This window comes from Lytechinus variegatus, chromosome 10 (genome assembly GCF_018143015.1).
Source record: "Lytechinus variegatus isolate NC3 chromosome 10, Lvar_3.0, whole genome shotgun sequence".
Taxonomy (NCBI): Eukaryota; Metazoa; Echinodermata; class Echinoidea; order Temnopleuroida; family Toxopneustidae; genus Lytechinus; species Lytechinus variegatus.
In genome coordinates, this window is record NC_054749.1 from 25,088,631 (window position 1) to 25,113,614 (window position 24,984).

The 24,984-nt window shown below is 37.0% G+C and overlaps 1 long non-coding RNA gene across 1 annotated transcript; it reads left to right on the forward strand.

Moving 5' to 3' along the window:
- Positions 1-333: 333 nt before the first annotated feature.
- Positions 334-24,326, forward strand: LOC121423288. Its single transcript, XR_005971259.1, has 4 exons — positions 334-535; positions 1,898-2,034; positions 6,517-6,571; positions 23,719-24,326. It is a non-coding gene; the product is annotated as an uncharacterized LOC121423288 (long non-coding RNA).
- Positions 24,327-24,984: the final 658 nt, after the last annotated feature.

The following is a 24,984-nucleotide window of genomic DNA, read 5'->3' on the forward strand; positions in this document are numbered from 1 at the left end:
TCTGACGTAGTGAGTCATAGCTACAGTACTCGCTGACATCCAATGAATTCCGAACTTGTGTCTGAGAGAATGAAAGAGCTATACAATAACTTTCCTCCTATCAATAGACAAATAAAATCTTTCTGAAAATCAGTAAAGCTGTCTGAGACTTCTAAGAGATATATCGAAATATTCTGAAAGTTAATTTCACTTGTCTTAAACTTAAAGAACATATGTTTCAGCGGTTAAAAACAAAAGTACTATGCTAATACATTTTCACCGATATTGGTAGAATATGTTCAACTGTTCTTTTTTAATTAAAGATTTCATTGCTTCAAAATCAAATCACAATAAACATAAATATAGCAGCAATGTTTATTGCTTACGACTAAGAATCAAATGAGTGTGGTCAAAGAAATTACAACGAAGACAAGTATACGGGTGGTTCTGAAACTGGATAAAGGATGTGATTTCGACACTCTTTTACCATTGATATCAGCGGATGAGAAGATCACTGCAGATCATTTTCTTTACCTGACAATACCTGACTTTCGAGGTAAGTGATTTTCCTATTCGACAATGTCATCCTTTTAGAACAGTATTTGGCTTTTCTCTGTTAACTTTCATAAAATATCACAGCGTTACTTCACTGCATTATCTCTTGTAATCTAGGCCTATTCGGAGTTTAAGAAATAATGTGCGATCTTAAAAATGTGTTTAGAAGAGCGCTCCTTGCGCTCAAAAGGTGACTCACATTTTTTCACTTCTTGCCACCCCACCCCCTCCCCCGTCGTGACACATGCTACGCATATAGTGGAGTTTATAATATTAAACCAGACGTAGCAGATATATAAATTTTAAAAGCAGATATATGTCAAATGCATACAAACTGGGTAGGCGTCACAGTGAATGGGGGATGAATAAACCTGAATAGTCATTGTAGCCGAGGGAATGAGTTGGAGTTGGAGTCTCTGCTGTTTTCACTTAATACTTACTCTGTCAGAAATCTCTAAGAGCTCTACAGTATATGCAGCATAATTACCCTGGCTTTAGCAGTACAACTGTTACGCGCGCTGCGTTTCAAGGAATGAATTCCTGCCAGGTACCCATTTACCTCACCTGGGATGAGTGCAGCACATTGTGGATCAATTTCTTGCTGAAGGAAATTACGCCATGGCTGGGATTCGAACCCACGACCCTCTGTTTCAGAGTCCGGAGACTAATCCACTGGGCCACAACGCTCAACTTGTGTTGTGTTACTTGTGTTGAAACTAAAAGGACATATGTTTCACCGGTATTAGCTTGTTGTGGTAATGCGTTTTCTACGTAATTGGCAAAATACAATCATGAAGGTTATTTTTTGCGACAATCAAATGAGTGTGGTTAGAGGAATAATAATGGGGAAAAGTATACGGGTGGTCCTAAAACTGGATATAAGGCTATATTTTCGACAGCCATATCAGGGGGTGAGAAGATAACTACAGACCATTTTCTTCGACATAGCTGACAGCACCTGACGAGGTGAGTTGACTTTCCCATCCGATCGATTGACAAGGTATGCAGACAATCCTGAAAATATTCGTGATCATAAACATTGCACTGAATTATGAAGGAAAGTTCATTGAACAAAACAAAGTCGTTATTTTTTTATTTAGAAATAGCAATTACGTGCATGACTAATTTGTTTTGTCAAATAATACCACTTTCTTGACATTTTTTTCAGTAAACCTTTGCAACTACACTATCCTTACAATAAGGACTTTAAATAGCCAATGGATTGTTTGAACTGCACTTTACATATTCTCATCTACACCTGCCAAAAATACGATTATACACCAAAGGTGGACTGTACTATTTGAAAGATGAAAAGGAAGAAGACATGATGTTTGTTAAATAAATATTTTTGCATTTATCTTAGTTTCAGAGAAAACAATATGGCATTAAAAGTCGCAATTGTCGGTGTTCTTCTGGTTGCTCTTTTGATTGCAACTAATGTTTCCAGCGAAGATAAATCTCTGAGCGAAGAGGACATGGAGGGATTTCCAGAACCTAGTGGTAGGTACTCGGCATGTATTTGTTTATTGTTATCATTTCCTTTAATATGGGTTTTTGATGCAGTTATTCAAATTCAAAGTCTTCTTTATTCGCATAAAAATGCACATATATACATAAAACGTGTTTTCCAATTTACAAAACAAACATATTCAATATAAAAAATACACTTTAAAACATCCATTCAACAAAACAAAACGAGGTGGGACCTGTATGCACAGGAAGCCAATCAGTTCCTTCAATTCACTTTCAGTTAAATAAGATACATCCTTCATTTCTCATTGTAATGAGTTCCCTAATTTGCTCAACCTTGCGAGTTACGATCCACATTAGCTAAGTTGCATTGAACCTTATTCCACTGCCTATTCACCTGTCTAGGGTCCATCATATATTTACCGTTATTGCAAAACAAAATTGTGCAAAAAAATCTTCACACCATTCATATATTGCTAATTCATATGAGAATGATAATAATTTATAGTAGGATAGAAAATAACGTATCCCGAGTCTTTATAAAACCCCATTCCTGTTAAGATTTTCTGTTTAGGATAATACAGTTGGAGCCAGAAGTTGACACTTGCCAAACATCATACAATTTACTGTATCTTTATAAAATATTTGTGTGATCATGACGAATTCGACATCAAACATATGAGTATGTCAAGCCCACTAGCGTACCTTTTTTTTTGCTTGTCAAATTTTTCGACCGGTTTTGCCCCCCCCCCCTTCCCCCGGTGGAAAATCCCAGGTACGCCATTGGTCATGCCCTTTCATGGCATTGCTTTGCCATCAGGAGCCGAAAAAATATTTAGGGTAGTTTTTTCCCAAAAATCTTCGTATACAGTTGAGGCCAAGTTTCAGTCACCAATGGAATTCAGTGAATACTGTTCGCTTGCCAAATATCGTAAAACCCAAGTTCAGAAATGTAAATACTGCCATGACGAATATGGTATCAAAATGAAAGAGTACATTAAGCTCTTTCACATGACTGGGATGCCGTTGGGATTAAAGTATATTTCAGGTGGAATTTTCTTCGAGGAAACAAAGGAATATTCGCGCCAAATGTATTCTATTGTTTATTATATTTTCAAACATTGTTTCATAGAAATATATAAATGTCAAATCTATGACTTATATTACATTTTTATCAAGATATGTCACCATTGAACAAAACAAAATGTAACCTGAAATGTTTGTGTTGAGTAGTAACTAGCACAAATATGAAATTGTTTTGTCAAATTTTTATTATTAATTTGTAATTTATTTTAATTTGTAATTCAGTTTATTATTAATTTGTCTAAAATGTGATTTTTTGGGGGGTAAAAATAACAACTTAATATTTTCAGCTCCTGATGACAAAGCAATGTGATGAAGGGGCATGATATACTCATTTGATATCAAATTTGTCATAAGCAAAAGATACAGTAAATTTCATGATATTTGGCGTCAACTTTTCTTTGAATTTCCTGGGTGTATGTAAACTTCTGGCCTCAACTGTAAATGATAATTAAGTGTTCATGACATATTGTTTTTCCTTACATGGGGATTTGTGAGGTTTAAAGTTGTTTTTTTTTTTACTTCAACGGTATACAGTGAGTCCCGAAAAAAACACATTTTGAAATGGCTGCCAAATGAAAAATATATCACTTTTGGGGAAAGCACATTATGGAAGCCAATAAAGTCAACTTTCAAATGACACCAAAACATTTGAAAACTATTCATGCTTGAGCGAGCACTGCCCTCTGAAAAAAAGGGTATGAAAATTAGGCTGGGTCGGAATTAACCTCCCAATTTTTGTCAGTTTTTGAGAGGCAATTCCTTTGGAACTTGCAAAGTTAGGGTGTTCTGATAAATTAATGATCAACTGTGACCAGTTTTGGTTGTTTAAGCAAATTTCATAAACTATCAAACTGAATTTTAATGCATGAGTGAATAAATTACACTTTTTGGGGCAGCATTATTTCAACTTTATCATGAGGATCTCAGCAATGTGTTCATGGGAGTCGGGATAATAGGGGGTCAGGTAGGACTTAAGTGGGAGAAGTAAGTTGATGGAATAAGGGTCAACAGAATATAGCACCCCCTCCCTCCCCTCCTGTTGAGAGACTGATTGCTATTGTCATGTACTCGTGAAGTCCAGAGCAGAATGTTGATTTAATGATAAATTTTGAATTTGGGTATCAACTTATTCCTATCAATAATTTAATCAACAATGTATCAATAAATCAACTCATTCAATGAGCAATGTGATCAAATATCAAGCAATCATTCTTTTCAATAAATTATTTCATAAATCATATCAGTCAATTCCTTGATAATCATTCAATGAGAAAAAACTGACCATCAAGTGCACCGGTCACTTGGCAGTTTAGTTTTGAATAGGCTACAATCCAGGAAGAGACACAGAGAGCAGGAGACAGGGAAATGGAGGGGGGTACATATGAATTTTTATTAGTAAAAGGACACAAAGAAGAGGAATGCCCTTTTTACCAAGTCTTACCATATCTCGCCCTCTTGCTTGTAACAGGTACCATCACATTACTCTTATGCCCGGTTGACACTTGCACGCATTCTGGTTCCCGCATAGTTTGCGCATGGGCACGCACTCATGCGGGCCAATGCGCGAGCTTTGCGTGCCAGCTTGCGGATATGTGCGTGGCAGTGCGTGAAATGCGTGCCATAATTTTCAACATGTTGAAAATTTTGGCACGCATTACAAATTCGTGAACTGTTCGCGAACTATGCGCAACCTAGACGTGTCACTGCGTCCCACTTCGTGGCATCGAAATATAAATTTCGTGGCGCAAAGAATAGTAGGCACACCCCGGTAGTGGCATGCAGTTCACGACTAGTTCACGACAGGGTCACGCATACTTTGCGCATAGGTCAAGCATACTTCACGCATAGTTCACGAATGATATGCGCAAAATTGTGAGTGCCGACCACGTGATAAGTATGAGTCATCCTAATCAACGAACGTAGAGGGTGTCAACACAAGAACGTTGAATATTTAAATTTGCGCTAGATAAGTCACAGAATAGGGTGTCGAGAATACTTGCTAAAAGCACGTCGGGACAATGCGTGAACTATGCGCGAACACTGGGTGAACTATGCCCGAACTATGCGCAAACAATGTGCAAACATGTCGTGAACGTACGTGCCGCGCCGGGACATTGCGTGAACTGATATAGCCAAGTCGTGCCATAAAGTACGTCCCGCATTGGCACGCATCAATGCGGGGGCAATGCGGGCACCATATAATACGTGCAAGTGTCAACCGGGCATTACTCTCAAAAACACACTGCTGAGGTCCACATGAGGAATATGCTACACTAAAATTACATTTCCTGTTCATTCATGCATTATATTTCAGTTTAATAACTCATGAAATTTGCCTAAGAAACCAAAACTTATCTCACTCGTTAATTTAACACCCTTAGCTTTGCGAGTTCCAAAGGACTAAGCTCTCAACCTAGCCAAGCGTAATCTCTGATAGAGGTAGGGGTTGCTAAATGTTCTGTTGACCTTTATCCCATAAACGTACTTCACCTACTAAGTCCTATCTTACCCCTTATTCTTCTGACTCTCATGAACACATTGCTGAGATCCACATGCATGATAAAGTCAAAATGCTGCACTAAAAAAATGCAATTCATGATCACTCATACATTAAATCTTAATTCAATAACTCATGAAATTTTTTCAAACAACAAACTGATCACAATGGATCATTGATTTATCACAAAACCCTCAACTTTGCAAGTTCCAAACAAAAAAATGAAAGAAATTGAAAGGCTAATTCCGGCCCACCCTAATTTACATACCCTTTGTTTCAGTGGGCAGTGCTCGCTCAAGTATGAATAGTTTTCCAACGTATTGGTGTCATTTGAAAGTTGACTTTATTGGCTTTCCATATATATAAGTCTTTCCCCCCAAAGTGATATATTTCTGATTTGGCAGCCATTTCAAAAGTTTATTTTTTTTGGGGGAGAGCACTTAAGATTTTGATGATTACATATCAGCTATCATTCTGAGCCTTTTCATGCAATTAAGGGCCATATACACACAACCTGCACAGTTCTAATGATGCTTTGCTTCTTCAAATTCCCAACTGAAAAAAGAAGAAAATTACCAAAAGTGATTTAACATGTTACCATCATCATGATGTAATTTTTTACCAACTTACATAGCTAAATTTCACTGTTGAATGATTTGATAGGATTGTTTGCGTCGCTCCCTCTAAACATTTTAGAAAAGGGAAACGTTGATTCTGTAGTATAAATATTGATAGATTTTTGTAAAAGAATGGTATGTTTGTATATCAATTCTAATTAATTAGGTGGCATGCGAAAGAAAGACAAAGAGGGGAGGGAATGACGGGGGGGGCATTCACCTTTTTAGATCACAGTATATCCCCAACATCCCACACGCACATACAAATAATGCTCTAGGTAGGCTAACCTTTTTTCATGTTGTCTTATACAGCGTACCAGAAGTGCAGGTCTAATATGGGGAGTGAATCATTTTGCAGACAACTTAAGTAAGTACCATTTACCAAAAGATACACTGTTAGAAAAAATAAAAGAAGTTCCTGCAGCAGAGTCTCGAGAACACCTGTAATCTTACCGAATTGCGTAATCTTACAGGCGGGAAATTGGTATTTGATGTATGGAATCTTACAAATTTCCTTGAATAAAACACCCTTTTCCCCTTTTTAAACAGACCTGTTCTGTTAAATTGCAGAAAAATTCTTGTTTTATGAATTTACAGAATGATTATTACGCAGTTCGGTAAGATTACAGGTGTTCTCGAGACTCTGCTGCAGGAACTTCTTTTATTTTTTTCTAACAGTGTATACAGCTGTACAAACAATGTGTAGTGGTTAATGCATATGGATATGTATTGCATACTCAAAGGCTCTTGCCCCAGACGTTTTTGTGTATTGGTATTCACATTGCCATGAAACATTATGAATTTAAACATGTGCATTGTTTTATAAAATGGGTCCAAGTGAAATACATATCAAAATCTCTCCAAACTGATTTAATTATTCCACAGGACATAATACTGAAAATCTATCCAAATCTATGCTAAAATTGCGCATAAATCAGTATTCCTAATACAGGATTTCAAAAAACATAAAACTGCAGATAAAGGGATAAAAATGTTTGTACAGAACAATGCCTTCAATTTCGTCACCGAGCATTGAATTTAAAATCAAATCTAATTCATGCAGAAATATGCCAGTATATAATTACTATGTAACTTGCGGCCCCATCCACAGGGGTTAGGTTGGGGTCGCAAAACCGGGGGGGGGGGGCTTTTATCTTGATCATGTGACTCGAGACTTGATAAACGATCAGTGTTACTTGATTATCCCCGGGGGGGGGGGCACTCGACCAAAAAAGCGATAGGGGTGTGCCGCGGGCGGAGACAAAAAACGGGGGCCTTGGAGCGGGCTTATTGTAAAAAGGAGGGTCCTCGGAACGGGCTTCGGAACTACAATTTTGTGAAAACGGGGGTCCTTGGAACGGATCGCCAGCGTGCATATGCACCCCTATGGAACGGGCATGCGTGCATGCTATGGTGCAGCTAGCGCGGCAGAGACGATGGTCGGACAGCGCTCGGCGGCCGCTTTCCACCAAAATTGCAGCAGATCAATGCGACCGGAACGGCGTAACGAAAAATATGCGAAGCTTTGGAGCGGATTTCTTTCTTTTTTTTCTCGATAAAAACAAAATGCTATGCCTTGGAGCGGCTATCTTTGTTTTTTTTTCTCAATATGACAAAAATGCTATGCCTTGGAACTGAAATTTGGGTGTAAAAATGGGGTCCCCTCCGCGGCACATTACCCACTATGCATTATATACTGAGTGCCCCCCCCCCCCGGGGATTATACTTACGTTCACATTTCATGAACTAGATTTACACAAACTTTCAATGCTATGATGGCAATTCAACAAATACTCCCAACACTCCCAACATATTTGGCCAGAGTTCCCGTTTGACCTTCATATCAATTTGTTTGCGCTCCTTTTTTGCAGTGCGTAGCGTGTTAAATTATTTCCCTATTAGCCCAGTCATTTTAGCCCAAATTTTGACCAAACTTGGAACAAATTGCAACAGAATTTTTTTTATCACAATGCATTTCTGTAAGGTCCCTAGTACAACATACTAAAAGTCCCAAACTTTCCGAAAAGGGGAAAGGCATCTAATTTGCATAAATCCAAGATGGCTGCCAAAATTAATTGATATGCCTTATCCTTAATATTTTTTGTACAGATAATGGAAAAATCTTGAAATTAATACGCAATTCACTATGATTAAGATATCATAAATCGGTTGCAATCGTTTCCGGGACTGTCCGGTTCATATTTTTCGAAAAATGTGAGAAATTATGCCAAAATTTTCGTGTTTTCGGTCAAAAATTTGCATGTGCATTGAAATCTTTCTGTTTTAACAATAGCATCAACAACTAATGTAAAATATCAGCATTCGACAAGAAAGGGGATATATCAACGAAAAAAATTGATATGCTTCATAACAGTATTAATGTCTTAACTTGCTTAGATTAGGGGCAAATACATTCGAATGTATTATGCGATATTGCGATAAAGTGACACGAAAAACCAACCTCCGTGTCCAGTCACTCTTTTATATCGACTACAACGCGATCGCTTGGATGCCTTTGAAGATAGTACAATATACTAAATCGGTCTTGCCTCGCCTTTGTTGGTGTGACTAACACGCGTAAATACAATGACGTCTAGCGATACAAAGGTGTATATTACTTAAATTGATATGTGGGCAAAGGGCTTTTTCTTCATTTGAAAGTAACTTTTATGTTAATGAAATTTCTTAGAAAAAGTTAGAGGATGCATAATTGATCTGCATGCTGTATGCAATTACGTTCAAGAACATCACAGCATAGTCCCGCAATAGCTTGTCAAAGTTACCCCCTTATCCGTAGCTCAACTATTAAAAATATCGTGCTTTTTGGAGCCCCCAATGTGACAACGCGGTGTTCTGCTACAAAGAAAAAAAAACTTTTATTGTCTAGAAATCACTTGGAGGCAAAAGAGTAGGCTTTTCTCTTTGAGTTACATATAAAGAAGTGATGGCACATCAAAGCCTACCCTTTCAGGGGTCTTCTGAAGTCACCAACCCCTTTTTGTATTTTGCTCATTTCTTGGAAAATTCGCACAATTTTTAGCTCCATTGAGGCAATAGGCGTTTCCCCTTTGCAGTAAACCGATTTAATTGTTTTGTAAGCACTTGGGGATGAAAAAATAGATTTTCTTCTATCAGCTAAATTTAAAGAAGTGCTGGCACAGCAAAGTCTATCCCCTACGGGGTTCGCTAAAGTCAATCACCCCTTTTCCATATTTTGCCAATTTATGGAAAAATCTATAAATCCGGAGCCCTCATTGAGGCCAAAAGATGTTTCTGCTACAGTGTAAGCCACTTTTATTGTTTTAAAACCACTTGGAAACAAAAGAGTAGACTTTCGTCTATGTGCTACGTATAAAGAAGTGCTGTCACATCAAAGCCTACATCCTTTAAGGAGCTGCTGAAATCACCCCACCCCTTAAGCGTATTTTACCCATTTCTTGTAAAATTTTGGAGCCCCAATGAGGTAAAAGGCGTTTCCCCCTTTGCAGTAGACCACTTTTATTCTTTGGATCCACTTGGAGATAACAAAATTAGATTTTCCTCCATCAGCTACATACGAAGAAGTGCTGGCACAGCAAACCCTACCTCTCAGGGGTTTGCCAAAGTCAACCATCCCTTTTCCATATTTTGCATATTTATGGAAAAATCTATCAATTCGGAGCCCTCATTGATGCAAAAATGTTTTTTATATTTATATATAGCAAACCACTTTCATTGTTTCGTAACCACTTGGAGATTAAGAAAAAGCCTTTATATCAGCTACATATAAAGAAGTTCTGGCTCAGCAAAGCCTACCTCCTCAGGGGTTCCCTAAGTCTCCCCACCTTTTTTTGCCTATTTTCCCCTCCTTATTTTATTTATAATTTATGGGGAAAATCTGCCAATTTGGAGCCCCTATTAAGGCTCTATAGCAAACTTCTTTCATTATTTCGTAACCACTTGGAGATAAAAAAAAGTAGATTTTCCTCTATCAACTACAATAAAGAAGTGCTGGCTCAGCAAAGCCTACCTCCCTTAGGGGTTCCCGAAGTCTCAAAATTGCAGTTTTTGACCCCCCCCCCCAATTGGGCAAAAGGCATTTCTGCTATATGGTTAAGTCACTTTTATTATTTGAAACTTAAAGATGAGTAGGTTTAGTCTATCAGCGCATCGACCCTTCCCTCTTCAGGGACTCCAAATTGACAGATTTTCCCATAATTTGGCAAAATACGGCGCATCGACCCCTTCCCTCTTCAGGGGCTCCAAATTGACAGATTTTTCCCATAAATTGGCAAAATACGGAAAAAGTGCTACTTTGGTATACAGTTAAATAGTAGTATAATAGGATGTGGCAGGTCTAATAGCTACATCTTATTTTTCTCTTGAACTTTGAGATCGAGCAAGCAGAAACTGTCATTATTTTGGTGTACAATGTCACGTGACTAGCATATGATAGTTTCCGTGCCTAGACCCTTTCATGTTAAACAATTAATACAGTCCAAACAGAATCGAATTTATGTATTTAATGTTAATAGTAACAATGTTCTTGTAGTACAAATCTTTGCTTACTGATATGTATGATACAGCGATAGTTTGAGGAAGTCAATGTTTATAGTATATCGAGGCCGGAATTGATATTATTTGTAATAGGGTCTGAGTACATAGTATACACTGGCGTCGTCTGCTACGTAAACTTAATGAGCGAATATGACCAAAATTAACCATTATGTTTATGCAAATTAGAACACTTTCCCCTATTCGGATTTTCTGGGACTTTTAGTATGGTCTTCTATGGACCTCAAAGAAACGTTCTGCATTGGAATAAATTCTGTTGCAATTTGTTCCAAGTGAAAATTTAAAATGACTGGACTATATGGAGAATAATACAAAATACGCCGTTTTTGACGGATTTGCTAAGATATCTCCCAAACGCGTCAACAAGGTGATCTATCAAAACAGAATAGAATAGAGCAGATTCTCACCTTGAACATGATATGATTTTCATTTAATTTTAGTCAAATTAAGTTCTGTCACTTTTGAGGTTTTTGGAACCTTTCTTGATGATTTTGGAAATCCATTTGTACATGAGCCAATGGGCAAGTGCGGGAAACGAAACGTTTGGTGCGACTTCACATTGTTGTAAAAAAATATATACGTCACAATAGACCCTATCAAAAAAAGACATTTTGCAGAAAATGCTGTAGATTGCGAATACCTAAGAATTACTTTGATTGGATAAAAAAAACCTCTGTCACTTTTCACATTTGCAAAAGCTTTTGCAATAATTGGTCACTATAGTTTGGCGGATTCAGCCGATGGCATTGTGTGTACACAGTACACACGCATAGCTATGCAACGCAGCGCGTGAAGAATTTTGCACGTTTTCATTATTCGTACAGCGACGACTTGAGTGTATGTTGGATAGGACCGTACCATTTTTGACCGGGGGGTGTGCCAATGAATGCAAGTGATCAAGAAGAGTTACAAAACTGAAGGGAGTGAGAAAACAAGGAAAGTGAGAGGGAAATTTATGAAAACAAGTAATGCGAGGAAAAATGACAAGAAAAGGAGAAGAAGTGAAAACACGCAGCTGAGTGCGCTCACGATATGTAAGTTGAACACCCCTGCACCGCAATGTAGCAGCCCGCCACTATACACGTAGACTGCCTGCACGATGCGAAGACAGTGGCGCGTATTAGTGACTGTGCGTTAAACGTCCCATTTCTATGCCTTATAAGAGGAGCGTTTTTTGTACACAACAAATTGATATGATATGACCTTTGTCATGTGACCTGAAACTCGCACACAGGAAGTTCATTGATACTTGATTGCTTTTATGAACTATATATAGATCCATAAACTTTCGCCTCCTCCGAAAAAGCGGCGCTTATAGTCTGGTCAGTTAGCGGAATTATGTGGACACGGTGGACAAAAGCGTGATTTTTTCTCCAGACCTTTGTTTATGTATGAGAATTAAGAATGGGGTATGCTCCAAAAAATCTGGCTGCAGGAACAGTGAAAAAATGGGTGAAAATGTCAGAATTTAGGAGTTCAGATTTGTCTGGTATATAGACTAGCGCTAGTGCAAAACTCAATAGCAGTGCATTATTTTGCATTGGATTAGTTCTTGAATTCAGACCCTTTTTGAACAGATCTTCTGTTTGTCCTCGCATCTCAATCTGAATGAAGATGCTAACCAAGCTGAAGGGTGACGGTGGAGGGGGTTGAATGTTGGTGTGTGTGTACATATTTTGGTCTTGGGGTAAAGGTGTGCAAGACACATTTTTTGCATGTGTTGGACATTGTGTTGCCATGGTAACAGTGTATTATTGCAAAAATAAGGTAAAAATCTTGCAGTTAGAACCACTTCCTCTGTTTTTAACCGATTCTCGTGAAATTTGGCACACACATTGGTCTTGAGGTGAAGATGTCTAAGACACACTTTTGTGTGTCTTTCAGAAATCTTGTTGCCATGGTAACAACATATTATATGGTGAAAATTGGGAAAAAATCTTACAATTCAAATTGCTTCATCAGTTTTCAATCAATTTTCATGAAATTTGGCACACACATTGGTATTGAAGTAAAGATGTACTAGGCACTTTTTGTGTGTGTTTCAGAAACTGTGTTGTCATGGTAACAAATTAGCATATGGCAAAATTTAGGTAAAAAACTTACGATTTGAACTATTTCATCAGTTTTGAACCAATTCTCGTGAAATTTGGCTCACACATTGGCCTTGGGGTAAAGATGTGCAAGAACCTTTTTTTTGCATTTGTCAGAGAGTGCATTACCAGGGTAGCCACATATGATAGCCAGAAATGTAGGAAAACTTATTGTGGATCAAACTCCTTCCCCTGTTTTTAGTCAGTGCTCATAAAAATTGGAAAAAATATTCATCTTAGGGTAAAGATTCATAAATTCTAAATGTCTTCTCTGCATTAAAATGTGGGGGTATTAATCACCTTCATTAATATTTCTGGGTTTGGGGGAAGGGGCAGGATTAGTCCTTTAAATCTGACATCAAAGAAGGTTAAAGGCAGTGGCCATTAGAAACATAAAAATGATAAACACCCCCTTAAGGGCATATAGGCTGGAGGTACACTGGGTGAATATGAAATCTTCCGCTGAAGCAGAGGAGTTCCAACACTGGCAAGCAAAACAAAATGTGTACCCCTTCTACTTTCAGCAGCTGATTTTCCAAACCTTAGTTCCATCTCCCCAAGATGTGCACCCCTCCCCATACCACTTTTAGTTCTACTACCCCATGCTCAAACCAGTCTACACCTTTGTGCCTCAGGGGTCAATGCATTTTTAAAGCTAGACATTACTCTTTTTTGGGGGGGGTGTGGGGTCTTTAGAAAATGACCTCATTAAAATTACAGTTAAAGGATTATGACTAGGAACTTAACACTCCCCCCCGAAAAAATAGGGGGCTGATAATACTTTTTAGCAGAAAATCCCCCCCCCCTTCAAAGGTAAGAAGAGTCCTTTGCAGTTCAGACCATTCATTTGAAGCTTAATGCATTCTGATTTGATAAAAAAATTGTTTACAGTACCCAATTAACCATTGTTTATTTATATTCTCCTACTCAGTCTTATATTCATATTCCGTTCCTACTCTTTCTTTTTAACTTTCACATCACTCTTGATTTTGAGCTTCACCATGCCATCTCCTGTTTCTTGTCTCTCTCTAAGTATATTTTTTCTGACATATTCTAAAGTGTACCTTTAATCATGCAACTAATTATAGAAATATAAATATATAAAAAAATATCTGCACTTGTTTTAGAAATTCACTTGCAAATCCATGACTCAGTATCATACCATATCAATAATATACCTATGTGCACAATAGATTTTAGCCTTATATTTTCTTTCATTTTTTCAGTATATTTCTGTGACAGCCCCTGCTTCATGCTTCAAATAAAACATTGATTAATTGGACACCGGAAACTTTTTTTTTTCAAAGCAGAATGTTTGAGTCTTTAAATTAATATGCTGAAGTGTAAAGGATTTCTCTTTTTTTTGAGGGGGGGGTTAAGTTCCTAGTCGTTATAATTTCATTTTAATCTTTATGTGGCAATTTTCTAAAGCCCCCCCCCCAAATAAAAAAAATGTAAGGGGTGTTATTTTAAGAGTGTTTAAGTTCCTCATGGTCATGGCCTTTAACCTTCTATATTTTTATGTTGTCAGTTTTTAAGGACCTTCTCCGCCCCCCCCAAAAAAGCCTATAAATATTATTGAAGGTGATTAATACCCTGCGCTATTATATGACAATATACATGATATAAAGGGGAATCAAACCCAAATAACACATGTTTTTAGAGGAAAATGAAAAATCAGACAAGTTTATAGGTCAAAGTTTGAACAATATCGGACAAACCATAACAAAGTTGTGAACATATTAAAGTTATAAAGATTGGTAATCACTATACCCATGAAGACTTCAAATTGACCGCATATGTGATGTCACAGTGATTTAAGAAGGCAAGGACCACTCTTCCATGTACTGGAATAATTAATTAGCTAAAATTTCTTTTTTCAAAATTTTTACTTCAAATTATATCTTTCTTTCATGAGGACATAAAACATACTACCAGGTTTATATTACGGCCCCAATGGAATATGGATTTAGGAGAAAACCAAAAATCCTGATAACTACTAGTCTTATGGGAAAGTTGTCCTTGTCATAATTTACTTACCCAGTTGCCAATTTGAATTCTACATACTAGTAGCCTTAGGGATCTTAATTTTAAAGCAGCCATAACTTTATTTTGCTTGTCCGATTTCTTTAAAACTTTCACCATTCTTATTTTTCTCCTTTTCCATGCACAAAACATTATTATGACCAAGTCTTGATTCCCTTTTAATACTGAATATGAATCTTTACCCAAAATGAATATTTGTGTCAACTTTTATGAGCACAGGCTCAAAACTGAGAAGTAGACTGATCCACAATGAGTTTTCCCCATATTTCTGGCTAAATGTGGTTACCAAGGCAATGCACTCTCTGACAAAAGGTTCTTGCACATCTTTACCTCAAGGCCAATGTGTGAGTCATAATTATTTCATGACCAAGTCTTCATGAGAATTGGTTCAAAACAACAACAAAAAAATGATGAAGTAGTTCAAATTGCAAGGTTTTTACCTAAATTTTGCCATACAATATGTTGTTCCCATGGCAACACAATTTTGGAAACACACACAAAAAGTGCCTTGTACATCTTTACTTCAATACCAATGTGTGTGCCAAATTTCATGAAAATTGATTGAAAACTGATGAAACAGTTTGAATTGTAAGGTTTTTTCCCCAATTTTCACCAGATAATATGACGTTACCATGGCAACAAGATTTCTGAAAGACACACAAAAGTATGTCTTAGACATCTTCACCTCAAGACCAATGTGTGTGCCAAATTTCATGAGAATCGGTTAAAAACAGAGGAAGTGGTTCTAACTGCAAGATTTTTACCTTATTTTTGCAATAATACACTGTTACCATGGCAACACAATTTCCAACACATGCAAAAAATGTGTCTTGCACACCTTTACCCCAAGACCAAAACATGTACACACACACCAACATTCAACCCCCTCCACCGTCACCCTTCGGCTTGGTTAGCATCTTCATTCAGATTGAGATGCGAGGACAAACAGAAGATCTGTTCAAAAAGGGTCTGAATTCAAGAACTAATCCAATGCAAAATAATGCACTGCTATTGAGTTTTGCACTAGCGCTAGTCTATATATCAGACAAATCTGAACTCCTAAATTCTGACATTTTCACCCATTTTTTCACTGTTCCTGCAGCCAGATTTTTTGGAGCATACCCCATTCTTAATTCTTATACATAAACAAAGGTCTGGAGAAAAAATCATGCTTTTGTCCACCGTGTCCACAAGTAGGGCATTTTTGACGCTAACAGACCAGACTATTATAGTCTCGCTGTGCTATGCAGGCGAGACTAATCTTGGAGCTATTTTTGATGCTCACATGTCCATGTCCAACCAAATTACAAACATTTGCAGATCAGTTCGTTATCAATTGCGCAATATTGGCTTCATAAGAAAATATCTCACTCGCTCAGCAACAGAGAAACTGGTACATTCACTCATTTCTTCACGATTCGATTTTGGTAATAGCCTCCTGTACAACTTACCAGATACTCAACTTGGAAAATTGTAAAGATTGCAAAATGCAGCTGCGCGTATTGAAACTCTATCTAGCAAGCGCAGCCACATCACCCCTATATTGAAAACTCTTCACTGGTTGCCCATGAAGGAACGCATAGTCTTTAAAATCCTTTAGTCTAGGAGCCAGGGGGCTTTATTCAGAATTTTTGGTGGGGAAGGTTTGACAAGCTTATCCGGGGTAAAATTGTGTGCTGATTCCAAAAATGCCACTCTTATTGACCGTACTCACGCCATTTTGGTCATTTTGGCCAAATTTTGGCCAAAAATGACCATTTTGACCACTCTTTGGAAAATGGTCCCTTAACAGACTGCTTTTGTAGCCACATGCAATTAAAAGGGTCTATCTTAAGTAGAAATGCACACAGATTCCAGATAAAGTGCTTTCATTTGCCAAAATCACAATAGCAGTGGTCATTTTGGCCATAATTTGGCCAAAAATGACAATTTTCATGATTTTTTGGCCGAAATGTGTTACAAATATTGATCAGAGCTTCGACTGGATGTTTTTAGAAATCCACATTTATTTTCAAAATGTGCGCTGGATCATAACCATCAACCTCATGTAATTTATTCCATCAGTTTTTACGTATGAGGGTCATTTTGGGTACTTTAGACATAACTGACCATTCGCGCAATTTGCATTATTAACCCTTCAAATAGGCAGGAAATTGAGGTCTTCAGCATGTTTTTTCTTATTCCCTTATAAAATGAGAATGCATTTAAATGTCCTTCATGTGTAAAATTTTATGCTGATTCCAAATATATCAGTCTAAATGACCCTATTTAACAGTTTAAGGTCATTTTGGCCACTTATGACCCTTAAAATGACCAATGACATCAGTTCAATTTATCCAAAAATACTCTGAATGTTACCAGAATCGTTACAAGGGCATACTGTGACACCTAACATTGGTGTATTAATCCTTGAAATTGAACATCTCAAAAGTATTTTGACCTAATGCAGTTTATTCCATCAGTTTGACCTATGAGGGTTACTTGGCGTACTTTAGCCACAACTGACCATTCACGCAGTTTTGCATATAATAAACTGCACATAAAATGGCCAATAACATCAGTTCAATTTATCCAGAAATACTTCGAATGTTACCAGAATCTTAACAAGGCTGTGCTGTAATACCCAACACTGGTGAATGAATCCTTAAAATTGAGCATCCCCAAAGTTGACTACCTTGGTCATTTTGGCCACCTTGACCCCCCGGCCAGCCCTGCTCATGGTGTATGTTAATTCAGGTGATATCGAACATGGTGAGGAGAAATTTTGGATTGCGTTAATATTAGCATCAATTATTGTTAAATGGGGAAGTTTGAAAGCTTCTTGGTGGAAATCATTGAAATTATTCCACACAGACCATAACTATTGGACCCTGTGGTCATTTTGACCACGTTTCCCTCAATATTGACCAGTGACCATGGACCCTAGGAATCTCCAATTAGTGGAGACATCAGCTGAGAGAGAGACCTTGCATGCTTTGATGAGTCAAAAAGGGCTCAAATGCTGGTCAGTATCATTATCAGCATGATCTACCAATAATCGGTGAAGAGTGTCATAATTGTGATAAAATCCTTTACATCGTGCATACATAAGGTTCTTTGACCATGGCACTGTGGTCATTTACATGATTTTAGCCACCATGACCACACAGTAAATGTTTTTGGAAACCTCACATATATATGGGGCAGTAAATTCGCGCAATTTGCATTATTAACTGTTCAAATAGGCAGGAAATTGAGGTCTTCAGCATGTTTTTTCTTCTTCCCTGATAAAATGAGATTGCATTTAAATGTCCTTCAAGTGTAAAATTCTACGCTGATTCCAAATATATCATTCATAATAACCCTATTTAATACCTTGTGGTAATTTTGACCACTTATGGCCCTTAAAATGGCCAATGACATCAGTTCATTTTACCCCCAAATACTTCGAACGTTACCAGAACCATTACAAGGTGTGCTGCGACACCTAACATCGGTGTGTTAATCCTTTAAATTGAACATCTCACAAAGTATTTTGACCTTGTGTAATTTATTCCATCAGTTTTGACCTATGAGGGTCATTTGGGGTACTTTATACATAACTGACCCTTTACGAAGTTTTGCATAATAAAGTGCACATATACATGTAGGCAGGAATTTGAGGTCTGATAGCGTGTTTTATCTTCCCAATATAAAATGCAAATGCGTTCAAAAATCCATCTTGTGTAGAATTTTATGCAGATTTCAAATATATCAGTCTTATCGACCCTATTCAATAGCTTATGGTTATTTTGGCCACTTATGGCCCTAAAAATGACCAATGACATTAGATCATTTTACCCCCAAATACTTCGAACGTTACCAGAATCGTTACAAGGGTGTGTTGCGACACCTAACATTGGGTGTGTTAATCCTTTAAATTGAACATCTCAAAATTGTTTTGACCTCATTCCATCAGTTTTGACCTATGAGGGTCATTTTGGGTACTTTAGACATACTGACCATTCGCACATAGGCAGAAATTTGAGGTCTTCAGTGTGTTTTATCTTCTTCCCTTATAAAATGGGAATACATTTAAATGTCCATCTTGTATAGAATATTATGCTGATTCTAAATATATCAGTCTTAATGACCCTATTGAACATCTAATGGTCATTTTGGCCACTTATGGCCATAAAAATGACCAATAACATTAGTTCAATTTATCCAAAATACCTCAGTGTTACCAGAATCGTTACCAGGATGTGCTGTGACATCAAACATTGGTGTATTAATCCTTTAAAATGAACATTTCAAAAGTATTTTGACCTCATGTAATTTATATCATTAGTTTTGACTTTTGACCATTTTGGGTAACTGACCATTCGTGCAATTTTGCATAATAACTGTGCAAATCGGCAGGAATTTGAGGTCTTCAGTGTGCTTTATCTTCCTCCTTTATAAAATGGGAATGATGCATATGTCGTTCTTGTGTAGAATTTCAAGCTGATTCCCAATATGTCAGTCTTAATGACCCCATTCAACAGATTATGGTCATTTCGGCCACTTTTTGGCCCCAAATGACCAATACCATCTGTTCAATACTTCAATTTATCCAAAAGTACTTTGAATGTTACTATAATCGTTACAAGGGTGTGCTGTGACACCTAACACTGGTGTATTAATCATTTAAATTGAGTGTCCCAAAAATATTTTTGACAACCTTGGTCATTTTGGCCAGATTGTCCCCTGCCCAATGTGTATACTAAATTAGCCTATAGTGAACATAGTGAGGAGACAATTCAGGATTGTGTTAATATTAGCATCAATTATTGTTAAATTGGAAAAGTTTGAAAGATTTGGGGTGAAAATCAATGAAAGGATTTCATATAAATCAGTGTTATTGGCCGAACTATTGGACTTTGTGGTAATTTTGATCACCTTTCCTCAATAATTTCTCGTCACCACACATTATTTGATTTAAAAAGAGCTCAAATGTTGCTTAATATTATTTTCAGCTTGAGCTACTACACCAATAATCAAGAGTTTAATGAATGTGATAAAAACCTTTACATCAAGTACACATAAGGTTGTTTGACCATGCACTTTCATTGGTCATTTTCATGATTTTATGCACATTAACCACTTTGTAATTCATGGAAACGAATTCAAGAATGATGTTAGATAAGACATATTACAAAAACTTTCTGCACCAGATTAATACAATGATTTAGAATATATCAGTCTTAATGACTACTTAGTGGTCATTTTGGTCCCTACAATTAGCAATGACAATTACAGTATCAAAAGTATTCCAATGTTCTTGCTCTATATTTTTGTAAGATTTGTTGTATCAATCATAATCAGTGACAAATTATTTAATTCAATATGATATTACTAATAGTACATAATCAAAATGTGACCACTTTGGCCACTTTGACCGTTTATCCAATGTGTGAATTTTGAAATAAAATTGACTTAGCAGCAATTGTAGGTCTATGAACATGATGAAATGCGTAATCCCTTTTCATGGGAAATATTAAAGGCTCACCTTGAGTAAAAATTGTGCCAAATATCATGTGACTGTCTACTGTGGCCCCTTTGATCACTGAATGTTCCTAAATAGCCAGAATTATTTTCCTTCTTTAAAGTCAAATTGTACTGAGAATCATTACAAAGCAAAATAGGTCACAGTGAAGTTCACAAAGAGTTTTAACTATCATTCATTTTACAATCTTTGTTTTTTCTTGTACAGTGATTCACAAAGCTCACATTGGCATGATTGGTGAGCAGCAAACTTACCCTTAATTCTTTTGAAGACGTACTGGGTAATAAAATACATTCTCTATATGAAATTATTCTCTGTGCCGAATTTTGGTCACTCTTTAACAATTTAGGGCAAGTTTTCCACTTTCAACTTTACCAATCATGCCAATGTGAGGTTTGTGAAACATTACACAAAATGGCAAAGGTAATAAAAATGCACCATGGTTAAATCTATTCGTGAAATCCACTTTGACCAATAGCTTTGTAATGACGCACCTTTGAGTTCAGGATTAGTACCTTCCTCTAGAATATAGTTATCTGTATAATTTAAATAAAAAATGAGGGAATGATGTTATGGCTACTCAATGACCACACAATGACCAAATGGTGAGGTATTTGGCACAAATTTTTTTACTCAAGGTGAGCTTTTAATATTTCCAATCGAAAGGGATTGAACGCATTTCCACAATTGCTCCTGTCATGTTTATTTACAAAAGTCATACATGCGATAGATAGTCAAAATGGCCAAATTGGTTTCAAAATTTTGATAATGTGCTATTAGTCATATCATATTGAAATCAATAATTGATAAAATACATCTTATTAACAATACGGAGCGACAACAACATTTGAATCCTCTTTGATACATGCAAATGTGATTGGTCATTGTCGGGACCAAAAGCGACCAAAATGACCACTAGCTCATAAATGGTCATTAAGACTCATATATTTGGAATCATTAAGCTACATTAATCTAGAAAAGTGTCTTAAAATAACATGTAAATGATGCTAAAGTGTCTCATTCCTGAATTTACTGCCCCATATATGTGAGGTTTCCATAAACATTTACTGTGTGGTCAAGGTGGCTAAAATCATGTAAATGACCACAGTGCCATGGTCAAAGAACCTTATGTATGCACGATGTAAAGGATTTTATCACAATTATGACACTCTTCACCGATTATTGGTAGCTCATGCTGATAATACTGACCAGCATTTGAGCCCTTTTTGACTCATCAAAGCATGCAAGGTCTCTCTCTTAGCTGATGTCTCCACTAATTGGAGATTCCTAGGGTCCATGGTCATTGGTCAATATTGAGGGAAACGTGGTCAAAATGACCACAGGGTCCAATAGTTATGGTCTGTGTGGAATAATTTCAATGATTTCCACCAAGAAGCTTTCAAACTTCCCCATTTAACAATAATTGATGCTAATATTAACGCAATCCAAAATTTCTCCTCACCATGTTCGATATCACCTGAATTAACATACACAATGAGCAGGGCTGGCCGGGGGGTCAAGGTGGCAAAAATGACCAAGGTAGTCAACTTTGGGGATGCTCAATTTTAAGGATTCATTCACCAGTGTTGGGTATTACAGCACAGCCTTGTTAAGATTCTGGTAACATTCGAAGTATTTCTGGATAAATTGAACTGATGTTATTGGCCATTTTATGTGCAGTTTATTATTTGCAAAACTGCGTAAATGGTCAGTTGTGGCTAAAGTACGCCAAGTAACCCTCATAGGTCAAAACTGATGGAATAAACTGCATTAGGTCAAAATACTTTTGAGATGTTCAATTTCAAGGATTAATACACCAATGTTAGGTGTCACACTATGCCCTTGTAACGATTCTGGTAACATTCAAAGTATTTTTGGATAAATTGAACTGATGTCACTGGTCATTTTAAGGGTCATAAGTGGTCAAAATGACCTTAAACTGTTAAATAGGGTCATTTAGACTGATATATTTGGAATCAGCATAAAATTTTACACATGAAGGACATTTAAATGCATTCTCATTTTATAAGGGAATAAGAAAAAACATGCTGAAGACCTCAATTTCCTGCCTATTTGAAGGGTTAATAATGCAAATTGCGCGAATGGTCAGTTATGTCTAAAGTACCCAAAATGACCCTCATGGGTAAAAACTAATGGAATAAATTACATGAGGTTGATGGTTATGATCCAGCGCACATTTTGAAAATAAATGTGGATTTCTAAAAACATCCAGTCGAAGCTCTGATCAATATTTGTAACACATTTCGGCCAAAAAATCATGAAAATTGTCATTTTTGGCCAAATTATGGCCAAAATGACCACTGCTATTGTGATTTTGGCAAATGAAAGCACTTTATCTGGAATCTGTGTGCATTTCTACTTAAGATAGACCCTTTTAATTGCATGTGGCTACAAAAGCAGTCTGTTAAGGGACCATTTTCCAAAGAGTGGTCAAAATGGTCATTTTTGGCCAAAATTTGGCCAAAATGACCAAAATGGCGTGAGTACGGTCAATAAGAGTGGCATTTTTGGAATCAGCGCACAATTTTACCCCGGATAAGCTTGTCAAACCTTCCCCACCAAAAATTCTGAATAAAGCCCCCTGGCTCCTAGACTACTTCTTTTGATTTTTCATAAGTCAGTGGAACTTCCCCCAGTTACAATAGGTCTTTGATGCATCATTACCAACCCAAATTTACAATCCTCATCATCTAATCTCTTACAAATTCCAGTTGCTAAGAAATCATGCGGGGAGCGGGCCTTTGCTCTTGCAGGACCTAGCCTGTGGAATTCTCTCCCACACAGTTTGAAAACTCAAACTTCAGTGACCACCTTCAAGGGAAACCTGAAAACATACCTGGATAAGAGTGTTCAGACATGTATTACATGTAGGCCTATATGTAAATAGTTTTTGTTGTTCTGCTCTGAAGCGCCTTGAGCATCTTATCAAGATGGAAAGTGCGCTATATAAAAATTATGTATTATTATTATATGACAAACCCAGAGTGATTTTTTGCATGGACACCCCCCCCCTCCCCAATTCAAAACCGTTCTGCAGCCCCTGATAGGCATTCCATCACAGGGTTTGATAGAAGAAATTGAAAGCAAGTCAAACCCCTGAGACGATGATAGACAGGATCACTCCGTGTCACATGATGTAGTTTTGACCATTCAGTGATTACAATCTTAGTATGAGGTATATATAAATTAAGTACCTATTTGTTTGTGTCCTCCCAGAGGCTTTTTTATGTTTTTAATATTGTAGATCTATAACGAATCTGATCTTATGATATTAAACTTTGACATTCATCACTACAGACCCTTTGACGAATGGACTGACTGAAGAGCCACAAAACATGAGATAAATGGAATTGAAAGCTGCCCATTCTTCTGGATCAACATGCAGGGGAAATGCTTAAAAATTCTGCTACATCAACGTGTTCACTCTTAATTTGTTATTCATCTACTGATTAATGCCTGTCCATGATATGTCCATCATATTCTGTGATAGACCAATTGACTATATGAAGCATATTACACACGCACATAGCTCCCAATTTCTCAATCCATCTTTAACCACATAGGCCTCCATAATTATGAGAGTACCATTGGTCTATAACATGTATAAGGTCTATATAATTAACATCCTTAACATCCCAAAGTGTGATTCAAAAGAATAAATGGAGCAACTCACAAAATTACTGAATGTTCTTGTCTGTTAGATCTGCCATTAGAAATCAATCATTGTTAAATGATGGCTACTCAATGGCCCGTATTCTGAAGTCAGGTTTAACTTAAACTCAGGTTTAAAGTTGTGGATTAAGTATGGGAAGCAAAAAGTATCAAAGATTTTATTAAGTTGTGTGTTTTTTTATGTTTACCGTGCTCTTTCCTGATCCATCGATGGTGAAGACAATCATCTATTTAAACTTACTAGACAATTATGAATGATTTCAGAGCCAAATGAGCTGAAATATGATATCTCTACCATTAGTGATTTATGCAACAATTGGCTATCCATACTTAAACCACAACTTTAAACCCGAGTTTAAGTTAAACCTGACTTCAGAATACGGGCCAATGTGCTCAGCAACAACACCCTTGTAATGCCATCAAGAGGCAAACCAATCACAAGCGTCACAAGGAAGTACAGGCAAGACCTTCCCTCAGCTGTCTATCTAGGGTGTGCTTCCCTGACAGAAACATTCTGCCGAGATAAAAATATCAACACAAGAGTGACAAATTATTAAATGCATTTGAAAAAAAGCTCAGTGGTAGAGCGTCCGCCTCGTGAACGGGAGGTCGTGGGTTCGATCCTCGGCCGAGTCATACCAAAGACTTATAAAAATGGGACCTTCTGCCTTCTTGCTTGACGCTCAGCATTTAGAATGGAGAAGGGTAATAATGACATATTATGTTATGCAGGGCCCGCTGGAAGAGCAGTTTCCTAACTGAAATGGCTACCCTGGGTAAATAAAACATTATTATTATAAACCTAATTATTGGGTGCAGTATGGTGTAAGTGTGGAATATCTAAAAAAAAACATTTATTAAAAAGAATAGAATTTCTACTAGCCCCTCCTC